Source organism: Pan troglodytes, chromosome 22 (assembly GCF_028858775.2).
Source record: "Pan troglodytes isolate AG18354 chromosome 22, NHGRI_mPanTro3-v2.0_pri, whole genome shotgun sequence".
Taxonomy (NCBI): Eukaryota; Metazoa; Chordata; class Mammalia; order Primates; family Hominidae; genus Pan; species Pan troglodytes.
Window position 1 is genome coordinate 42,209,504 of NC_072420.2, and position 10,361 is coordinate 42,219,864.

The window sequence follows — 10,361 nt, forward strand, 5'->3', positions numbered from 1 at the left end:
CATATGCTGTTTAAAAGACGTAAGCCCAGGTAATGTGTTTGTGAACAATAACCTAAAGAAAGCTGCTGTAGTCATATGAGAATTAGACAAATAAAATCCCAGGGCTCAGAATATGCTGCCCCAGAATAGGACACCCTGGCACACTGAGTATTTTAAGGTGAAGGAAACTGAGAATCTCGCAGAAGCAGGACGTTCGCTCTCTGAGCTTCCTCCTTCCTTCTCTCCTGGAATAGGTCATAAGACCCTCATCCCAGAGGACTCCTCCTCTACCCGGAAGAAAGGAAGGAGGACACAGAGATGCCAAGAAGAATCTGAACAAACAGGTCTGGCTAAGCTCCCTTAACCTTCATTAAACGTATTTTAAAAACTTCATAAACCTTCACTGTATTACCATTAGATCAAACCCCGTTTGTCCCCTGTCATACTTTTCCACAACTGTTTATAGAAATACACAGTTTCAGCCAGGCATGGTGCTTCACACTTGTAGTCCCAGCACTTTGGGAGGCTGAGGCAGGAGGATTGCTTGAGCCCCGGAGTTTGAAACTAGCCTGGGCGATATAGTGAAATCCTGTCTCTACAGGAAAAAAAAAAAAAAAAAAAAAGCTGGGTGTGCTGGTGCGTGCCTGTGGTCCTAGCTACTGGGCAAGCTGAGGTGGATCACGTGAGCCCCAGCATGTGAGGCTGAGGCTGCAGTGGGCTATGATGGCACCAATGCACTCCAGCCTGAGCAACAGTGCAAGACATCGTCTCTAAACAAAACAAAACAAAAAATACACCATTTCCCTGCTTCTGTGGGTCTTTATTTCTGAAGGCTCTCGTGTGACATAAACCTGACACTAAATAATTTTGTATGCTTTTCTCTTCTTACATCTGTCTTTCGTTATAGGGGTTTGGGCCGTGAACCTAGCGATGGGTGAGAAAAATATATTACTTTTTCTCCCCTATTAGATTTTAAAGGAAAAGGCATAAGCAGGGATAAAGAACTCCATAGAAGAATAAAATGGCAATCTACGATCTTTTAAAGGATACATGTAACATATATTAAAATTGATTACATAACATGTTACAAAGTATGTAAGTACTTTGTAAGGAAACAATTAATAGAGTTCCCTATACAAGCTAGTAAATGTAATAGAAACCTACAAAACAATAAAGAGAATCAATCAAACTGGTTCTTGAAATGAACAAAAAGCATAAAATAGATAATTTCCCATCAAGACTGACCAAAGAAACAAGAGGAAAGGCACAAACTACGTAAGAATAATAGGGAAGATAAAAAGAGAGATTAAACATTTTAACAAAATATATACATGACTTTATATTTGTACACTTTAAAACTTGCACAAAATGTGTACACTTCTAAAAAAAAAACCAAATCGCCAGAATTAACTCAAGAAGAAAGTAAAAGCCTGAGTAAATCAATGCAACCACTAAAGAAATTGAATCCGCATCAAATACCTCCTTACAGCCTAAAAAGATACTAAGCCCAAATTTACAGAATTTTTTTTCTTTTATCAAGAATTCAAAGAACGCTTATCTTATGCAAACAGTTACATAGACTAGAAAAGAAAGTTGAAGCATGTTGGGTCTGAACACCAAAACCAAATGAAAGCAGTGTAAGTTAGATACTAATCTCAATTATGAACTTAGATGCAAATATTTTATTTACATACATAAATAAAATATCAGCAAACTAGATCCAGCAGTATATATTTAAAAAACTTAAGACCAAGTAGGATTTATCATAGCAATGCAAAAGTCTATTAATTGTATAAACTATCTTTACAGATGCTCTCTATTACCAGTTCTGGTCAATATTGTGCTAGATTCTAGCAAGCAAGCAAGCAAGCAAGAAAAGAAACTGGAGGGAAGGAAGAAAGGGAGGCAGGGAGGAAGGGAAAGGAGGGAAGGAAGGCAGGAAGGGAAAGAAAGAAAGAGAAGGAAGAAAGGAGAGAGAGAGGGAGGGAGGGAAAGAAAGAAAGAGAGAGAGAGAAAAAGAAAGAAAGAGGAAAGAAAGAAAGAAAAGAAAGAGAAAGAAAGGAAAGGAAAGAAAAAAGAAAGAGACAAACTGGAGGAGAGGAAGGAAGGGAGGGAGGGAGGGAAGGAAGGAAAAGAAAAGAAAGGAAAGGAAAGGAGGAAGGAAGGGTTAAATCAAGTTTAGCCTCAAGCTGCTCCTTACGTATTTTAAGTTCAGCCCAAAGGTTTCTCTGTACCTGGTGACTATAACCTAAATGGAGTTGTAAGCAGACCATAGCCTACTCTCGTGCCAGTCACTGAGTTTTGGCCGATCAAAGGTGGCCAACTGTTCGAACCATGTTCAAATAAGACAAATGCCGAGCTGTAACCAAGGTGGCTATTTCTGTACCTCGCTTCTATTTTCTGTATGTCACTTTCCTTTTCCTGTCCTTAAATTGTCTTCCACCACGTGGCTGTGCCGGAGTCTCCGAGCCTACTCTGGCTTGGGAGGCTGCCCCATTTGCAAGCTCAATTAAACTTTGCTCAATTAAACTCTGTTAACTTTAGTGGCTAAGGTTTTTTTTTTTTAGAAGAAAGGAAAGGAGGAAGGAATTACAGAGGAATACGAAAAGCTGTCATTATATGCAGTAGATATAACTGGCTACTAGAAAATGCAAGACTACTAGCACTAACAAGAGAGTCTAGCAAGGTTTTGGATACACAATCAGCATATAAAAATTAGCAGCAGGTGTTTACACCCCACAATGTAATCCAAAAAAGGATTCCATATAATTGCAGCAAAAATTATTTGATCCCTAAATCTAACAAAAAATCTGCAAGAGAAAACTTAAAGCTGATTTAAATAAAAACATACCATGCTAATAAACAGAAAGACTCAATATCATAATGATGTCAATTCTGTTCTTTCCAAATGAATCTGCAAACGCAATGCCATTTTGAGCAAAGTTTCTAAGGGCTTTCCAAGTGTCTTGCCAAGCTGATTATAAAATTCATATGAAAATCAGAAGTCCAAGAGTTTTAAAGAAGGATAATTCATCTTCCTAGGTATCATAATTCATCATAAATACATAAATTAAAACAGTATGGAACTGTTCAGAGAACAACAGACAGACCAATGGCATAAAACAGAAATCCAAGAAACAGACTTTCAATTGGTGGCAAATTGGTCCTGAGGCCAAGTGGCGTGACAAAACAGTGGGGGAATACTTGGTAGATGCTACTGAGGCCCAGCTTTGTGAGGCAGGGGGTTTTGAGAGTGGGGAACACCAAACTGGCCTGAGGCAGAGGAAAGCTGACTTGCTTTCTACCTGGCCCCCATCCCCAACACTCCCCAGCCTGGGGACCACTTCTATTCTAGAGCGACAGATTTGCTCTATAAAAACAGTTGCAGTTGGAACTGGGCCATGCTGGGAGGCTGCTGGCAGGGAAGCTGGCAAGAACTCAGGGCTGGGTAGAGGCTCTTGGGGGTGCACGGACAGGAGACACCTGTCTCCTTTTCTGGGGTGCCAGGAGTCCTGGCCGGTGATGGACAGGAATAAGCAGAGGCCCTGAGAGTGGCAGCTGACTTATTTTGGCATGGGTACACAGTAGTTGCTGAGCTGTTTCCTCTGTGGGTGGCCCAGCTCCCAACCTGAGACCTATCTGAGCATCCATTGCAGCCTAGGTTCTGCTCTTACCTAAGGAATCCTTACAGCCTTCAAGGTTTGTGGAATCTCTATTTTATAGAAAGCAACAAAGGTGCTCAAAGAGGGTAAGTAACTGGCTTTTTTTTTTTTTTAATGGAGTCTTGTTCTGTCACCCAGGCTGAAGTGCAAGGGCACGATCTGGCCTCACTACAACCTCCACTTCCCCGGTTCAAAGGGATTCTCCCACCTCAGCCTCCCAAGTAGCTGGGACTACAGGTGCGCACCATTATGCCCAGCTAATTTTTATATTTTTTGTAGAGCCAGAATTTTGCCGTGTTGGCCGGGCTGGTCTCGAACTTCTAGCCTCAAGTGATCCACCCACCTTGGTCTTGCAAATGCTGGGATTACAGGTGTGAGTCAACATGCCTGGCCCCACATGCTTTTTAAAGCAGCTTGGCTGGGATTTGAATGCATGAGCTTCTGACAACACAGGTCAAGAAACAATCTCCCACCATACCCTCTTTAAGAGGCCACCAGCACTTCTGTTAGAAGTTGCAGCAGAGAAAGGATACTTTAGGCACATCTCCCAGATCCTTGCGAAGAGGGGCAAAGGGAACTTGGAGGAGGCCAGGCTCCTGGGAGAAGAACTGTATCTAAATGCAGATGTCCTACTGTTGCCGTCAGAGAAGACACACCCGAAGCTGAGACGGGGCTCTCCCAGAAGTGAAGGAAGATTTCTTAGTAAAAGTTTGCAGGTGGGGCTGGAAAGACAGGCTCCTGAAATAGCCTGTCTAACATCCTTGGGTGAGCCCCTAAAGCAGGTGGGGGCGGGGAGAGGGTACTTGCAGTGAGTGAGGATAGTTTTAAGGTAATCAATAGTTAGATCTTCATTTTACAAATGGGCCTCCCAACCCAAAGCACCCTGCCAGAGAGGCATCTTAGGACACAGCCCCCCTCCACTTCCACCTCCTGACCTCACCCAGCTCCCCCTCCCCAAAAGCGGGAGGAGGTGATTGGGGTGTGGAGACAGCAAGCACCCCATGACTAGGTATTGACCCTGCAAACCAGAAAGTTTCCAGTTCTTGGCTTTAAGCAGGGCAGATGAAAGCCCTACATTCGTTGCCCCCTGAGAGACCATTAAAATCACATTGATCGTTACTGACCATAGGACCCACGAGTCCTCCCCATCCCATAAGGCAGACATTGCCAGATGACCAATGGGGAAACTGAGGCACAGGAGGCTGTAATGGCCTGCCTGAGGTTGCACATCTAGTAAATGATGGAGCAGGGCTGGGAACTTAAAAGTGTGGCTTTCATCGTGAATTCTGGGGTGTAACCTGGGAGGACTTCACAGAGTGAGTGGGATGACTGCAAAGTCCCCGTGTTCCCATCCACTTGTCCAAGGCAAGCTTGTTTCCTCAGCACTTACACTGATACGTCAGAGAACGGAGGCCAAATTGGTGCTGAGCTCTCTCATTCACGCACAGATGCATAAACAAAATGGGAACCTCAGAGCAGCCTGTGGACTGGATTTCTGCCCCTGCCATGCACGGATGCTCAGCCTGTCAACTGGATTTCTACCCCTGCACGTCGGTAAGTAGCTGGTTGTGCTCAGGCCGTGCCCAGCTGGCACCCAGCCCCATGGAGCTCGGGGAGTGTCTCCAAAGGGGGAAGGGAATATTGGAATTTATGGTCAATTTGAAGGGTGGCCTGAGGCAGGACATTCACTGCCTGGCAGGTGAAGGCGGACATGATTAGAACCTGGCTAGGGCCTTCAGAGGATTGGTGGGAACAGCCAGAAGAGGATTTTGAAGCGAGGTGTTTGGAAGAATCTTAGCGCTGTCCATTGATATCTTCCACTGCAGTGTTGACGGGTCTTTCAGGGAGTTACTGTAATCAAACCATTTGTCAGGACGCAGGTGCCTGGAATGGTCAAGAAATGTGACAAGGACAACAGGATGGTGAAGTCCTCTCAGACTGGGAGCTGCGTCTGTCCATGTCTGTGTCTGTGTGTGTCTGTGTCTGTTCACGTCTGTGTCTGTGTGTGTCTGTGTGTGTCCATGTCTGTGTCTGTGTCTGTGTCTGTGTGTGTCCGTGTCTGTGTCTGTGTCTGGGTGTGTCTGTGTGGAGGGGTATGAGTTCTCAAATCCTGCCACCTCATGAACAGATCCTTTTCTGGTAGATGCTATTAAACACAGAGGTTACAATTGTAACAATATCTATGCTATACTTATTGTTGTCACCAGCCGTGCATTAATCATTGAGATGATAACTCCAATTCAGGAGTTATCAGGGCCCTATGCCTCAGATAGTTTTAAATTTGCATTTTCTTCTAGGGGAGTATGACAAGTTAATCCAAAAAAGACATAAATAAATATTGTTAAATAAGTTTAGACTTAGGAGAAACTTTACTGGATAAGATATTCAAACAGAAAGAAAGGGACTATTACAATAGGGAAGAGGGAGTATTACAATAGGGACAGGGGACTATTGCAGTGGGGGAGGAGGACCATTGCAATGGGGAAGGGAGATTATTACAATAGGGACAGGGGACTATTTCAATAGGGACAGGAGGACTATTGCAATGGGGAAGGGAGATTATTACAATAGGGACAGGGGGACTATTTCAATAGGGACAGGAGGACCATTGCAATGGGGAAGGGAGATTATTACAATAGGGACAGGGGGACTATTGCAGTGGGGGAGGAGGACCATTGCAATGGGGAAGGGAGATTATTACAATAGGGACAGGGGGACTATTTCAATAGGGACAGGAGGACTATTGCAATGGGGAAGGGAGATTATTACAATAGGGACAGGGGGACTATTTCAATAGGGACAGGAGGACCATTGCAATGGGGAAGGGAGATTATTACAATAGGGACAGGGGGACTATTTCAATAGGGACAGGAGGACCATTGCAATGGGGAAGGGAGATTATTACAATAGGGACAGGGGGACTATTTCAATAGGGACAGGAGGACCATTGCAATGGGGAAGGGAGATTATTACAATAGGGACAGGGGGACTATTTCAATAGGGACAGGAGGACCATTGCAATGGGGAAGGGAGATTATTACAATAGGGACAGGGGGACTATTTCAATGGGGGAGGAGGACTATTTCCTTTTTTTTTTTTTTTTTTTTTTTTTGAGACGGAGTCTTGCTCTGTTGCCCAGGCTGGACTGCAGTGGCACGATCTCGGCTCACTGCAAGGTCCGCCTCCTGGGTTCAAGCCATAATCCTGCCTCAGCATCCCGAGTAGCTGGGACTACAGGCACCCACCACCATGCCCGGCTAATTTTGTTTTGTATTTTTAGTAGAGACGGGGTTTCACCGTGTTAGCCAGGATGGTCTCCATCTCTGCACCTCGTAATCTGCCCACCTCAGCCTCCCAAAGTGCTGGGATTACAGACCTGAACTACCGCACCCGGCCCAGGAGGACTATTTCAATGGAGGAAGAGGACTTACTGCAAACCGGGAGGGAAGCCATTGCAATGGGGTAGGATATTGTTACAAAGAGGGAAGGAAACTATTGTAATTGGGAATTACAATTGGGAATCGGAAGCAGTTATTCTCCAACCATGAGACCTGCAAGTATCTGAAGAGGTAGGCACAAAGGGATTTTCTTTTGTAGAGAGGAGTAAACAAAACTAGGAAGAGCAGAGTCTGGGGCAGTGACATGGATGGGAGGCACATGGTCAAAGAAGGTTTGACTTGAGGCCAGCCTGTTCTCAGAAGGGGCTGCCTGCAGGCGCAGGCTGAGGGCAGTCCAAGTTTAGGAGCCCAGGGAAGGAAAGAAGCTTAACCAAAGTTTGGTTAATGAGGCTTTTGTTCTGATTGATCAGTGGGCAGAGCAACTCAGCTAATCACTGATGGCCAAAGAATAGAAACCTGGAAGGCCTCACACTGGCCTTGTCCTAGGTCAACATGGACCATCGGTGACTTGCATCTACATCACATGGGAAGGTCATTCCTTGCAGTAAGCCATCTTCTGGAACACAAAAGGGTAAGAGGATTTCCTAACCTCCAGATAAAGTTCAACGTTGTCAATATTTAATATATTACATTTAGATAAAATAAGTAGAGGCCATAGAATAGAAATGCAAGTTCACGGAGAAAAGCATTCCCATAAAATTTCTGTCAGAGAGCTGGTTTTCACGCTTTTTAAACGACTAGCGGCTGATGTCAGATTGCTGTGCTAGTTAGATTCCATTGGATACATTTTAAAGATGATGTGAATTTTGTTTAAAATGTCAATATTCAAATTACGCTGATTCCCTACTTGACTAATTAAATGTATGATAGAAGTGTTTAGATATCAGCTTTAAAAGTACAAAAGGGCCATGGTCTTTCAAAACACTTTAGAAATTCTATAAGTAAAGATCTAAAGACTGCTGCCCCAGGAGTGGGTGGGAGTGTGTCTTCAAGTTGATTCTCAAAGGCTGCCTTAGCCATGGGTGGTTGCATGTGATCCCATCAGCAGCCCAGTCCAAGTAGAACTGGAGGACAAGACGTGCCCCTCAGCCTAGTGGTCAGCCCTCTGGCCTGGAGGCTGCAGGTGACTCCTGTGGACTGACAGGCTTAGTAGTGGAAGTGCTTACTGCTCAGGTCCCAATCCCTGGGGGACCCAGGCCTCAGGATTTTCACCTCCCAGGTGACTCCCAGATAACTCCCAGATGAGACAGGTTGAAAGCCTCCACTGGTAAAAAGGCCCAGTGCACCAATAAGCAAGGGTTTTTCCTTCTTTGTTTTTGTTTTTAAGGTTTATTTTAGGTTCAGGGATACGTGTATAGGCTTGTTACATGGGTAAATTGCATGTCACAGGGGTTTGGTGTGCAGATTATTTCACCACCCAGGTAATAGGCATAGTACCCAATAGTTTTTCTGTCCTCATCCTCCTCCTTTCCTCCACCCTCAAGTAGACTCTAGTGTCTGTTGTTCTCTTCTTTGTGTCTGTGTATACTCAATGTTTAGCTCCCACTTATAAGTGAGAACACACGGTATTTGGTTTTCTGTTCCTGTGTTAGTTCTCGTAGAATTATGGCCTCCAGATCCATCCATGTTGCTGCAAAGGACACAACCTCGTCCTTTTTTATGGTTGCATAATGTTCCATGGTGTATATGCACAACATTTTCTTTATCCAATCTACCGTTAATGGACATTTAGCTTGATTAACAGACACTGTTCAAAAGAAAACATACACGTGGCCAACAAGCATGTGAAAATGTTCAACATCACTAATTATTAGATAAATGCAAATCAAAACCACAGTGAGATACCACCTCACACTAGTCAGAATGGCTATTATTAAAAAGTCAAAAAAAAATAACAGATGCTGGCAAGGTTGTAGAGAAAAGGGAACGTAAATTAGTTCAGCCATTGTGGAAAGCAGTTTGGCAATTTCTCAAAGAACTTAAAGCAGAATTACCGTTCGACCCAGCAATCCTATTATTGGGCATATACCCAAAGGAATATTAATTGTTCTACTGTAAAGACGCATGCATGGTGTGTTCATCACAGCACAATTCACAGAAGTGAATTTTTTTTTTTTTTTTTGGCTTTGTATTTGCCACACTGTAGCTGATCGACCTGAGAAACAAAGAGATGTAACTCTTTGCTACTAACCGAACCCAAGCCCTGAGTTGTCTCAAGTTTCCTCTTTTCCTGTTTTTCTCAGGTAGAGTTTCTCTCCTTTAGCTCATTCTGTCCTGAGAGAAACACCACTCCCAGATGTTGACCCATCTGTAGCAGGAATTCTCCAAGTGTGGCCCCTCCCCGGCCAGGCACGGGTCTGGGAGGAAGCCGGCAAGAAGAACCAGCCTGCTTTGGGTTTTCACCTGGAAAAGAGGCAGAGTTATGTTGATTTTAGTTTGTGTAAAGCAATGAGCTATTTGCTTATAGCCTATGAAATAAATTATTAAAAGATTACAGGCCAGGTGCGGTGGCTCACGCCTGTAATCCCAGCACTTTGGGAGGCCGAGGCGGGCGGATCACGAGGTCAAGCGATCGAGACCACCTGGCCAACATGGTGAAACCCCGTCTCTACTAAAAATACAAAAAAAAATTAGCTGGGTGTGGTGTCTCGCGCCCGTAGTCCCAGCTACTTGGGAGGCTGAGGCAGGAGAATGGTGTGAACCCAGGAGGCGGAGCTTGCAGTGAGCAGAGATCATGCCACTCCAATTCCAGCCTGGCGACAGAAGGAAACTCTGTCTTAAAGAAAAAAAAAAAAAAAAGATCACTACTAATGCTATGTATTCCCTAGCTAAAATGAGCAGCCTGCTACTTTACAAAAAATTCCAAAGTGGCCCCGACGGTGCCCCGAGCGCTTCCCGCTTCTCCCTTGTTCATGAAGCTGCCTCATATCCCGGGAACTAGGCTACACTGGCCATTAAAGACACCGTCCTATGAGAAAATCCATAGACAATTTAACAATGTGGATTAGTCCGATCTTTACTTAAAATATAAAATGTGTTAATTTCATGACACACATTAGAAAGGTCAGAGGTTGTGTGTATATAAATTCCAATTTGCCACATTGTTTTTTCCCCCAAGTTCTCATTTGATGAAGCCATTTCATTCTAACTCTCCTTGCCTCTATGACATACAGTCTTCTTGTCACAGACGTGCCTTTTGAGCTAATCTTTTCCAAGAGAACATTATAAGGTCTTCAGTTTCCTCTAATTTCTTTGAGCTCTGCTGACTTCAAGATACTGTTGCTGGAAACTTTATCCCTAGCTATAAGTACTATTTATATAA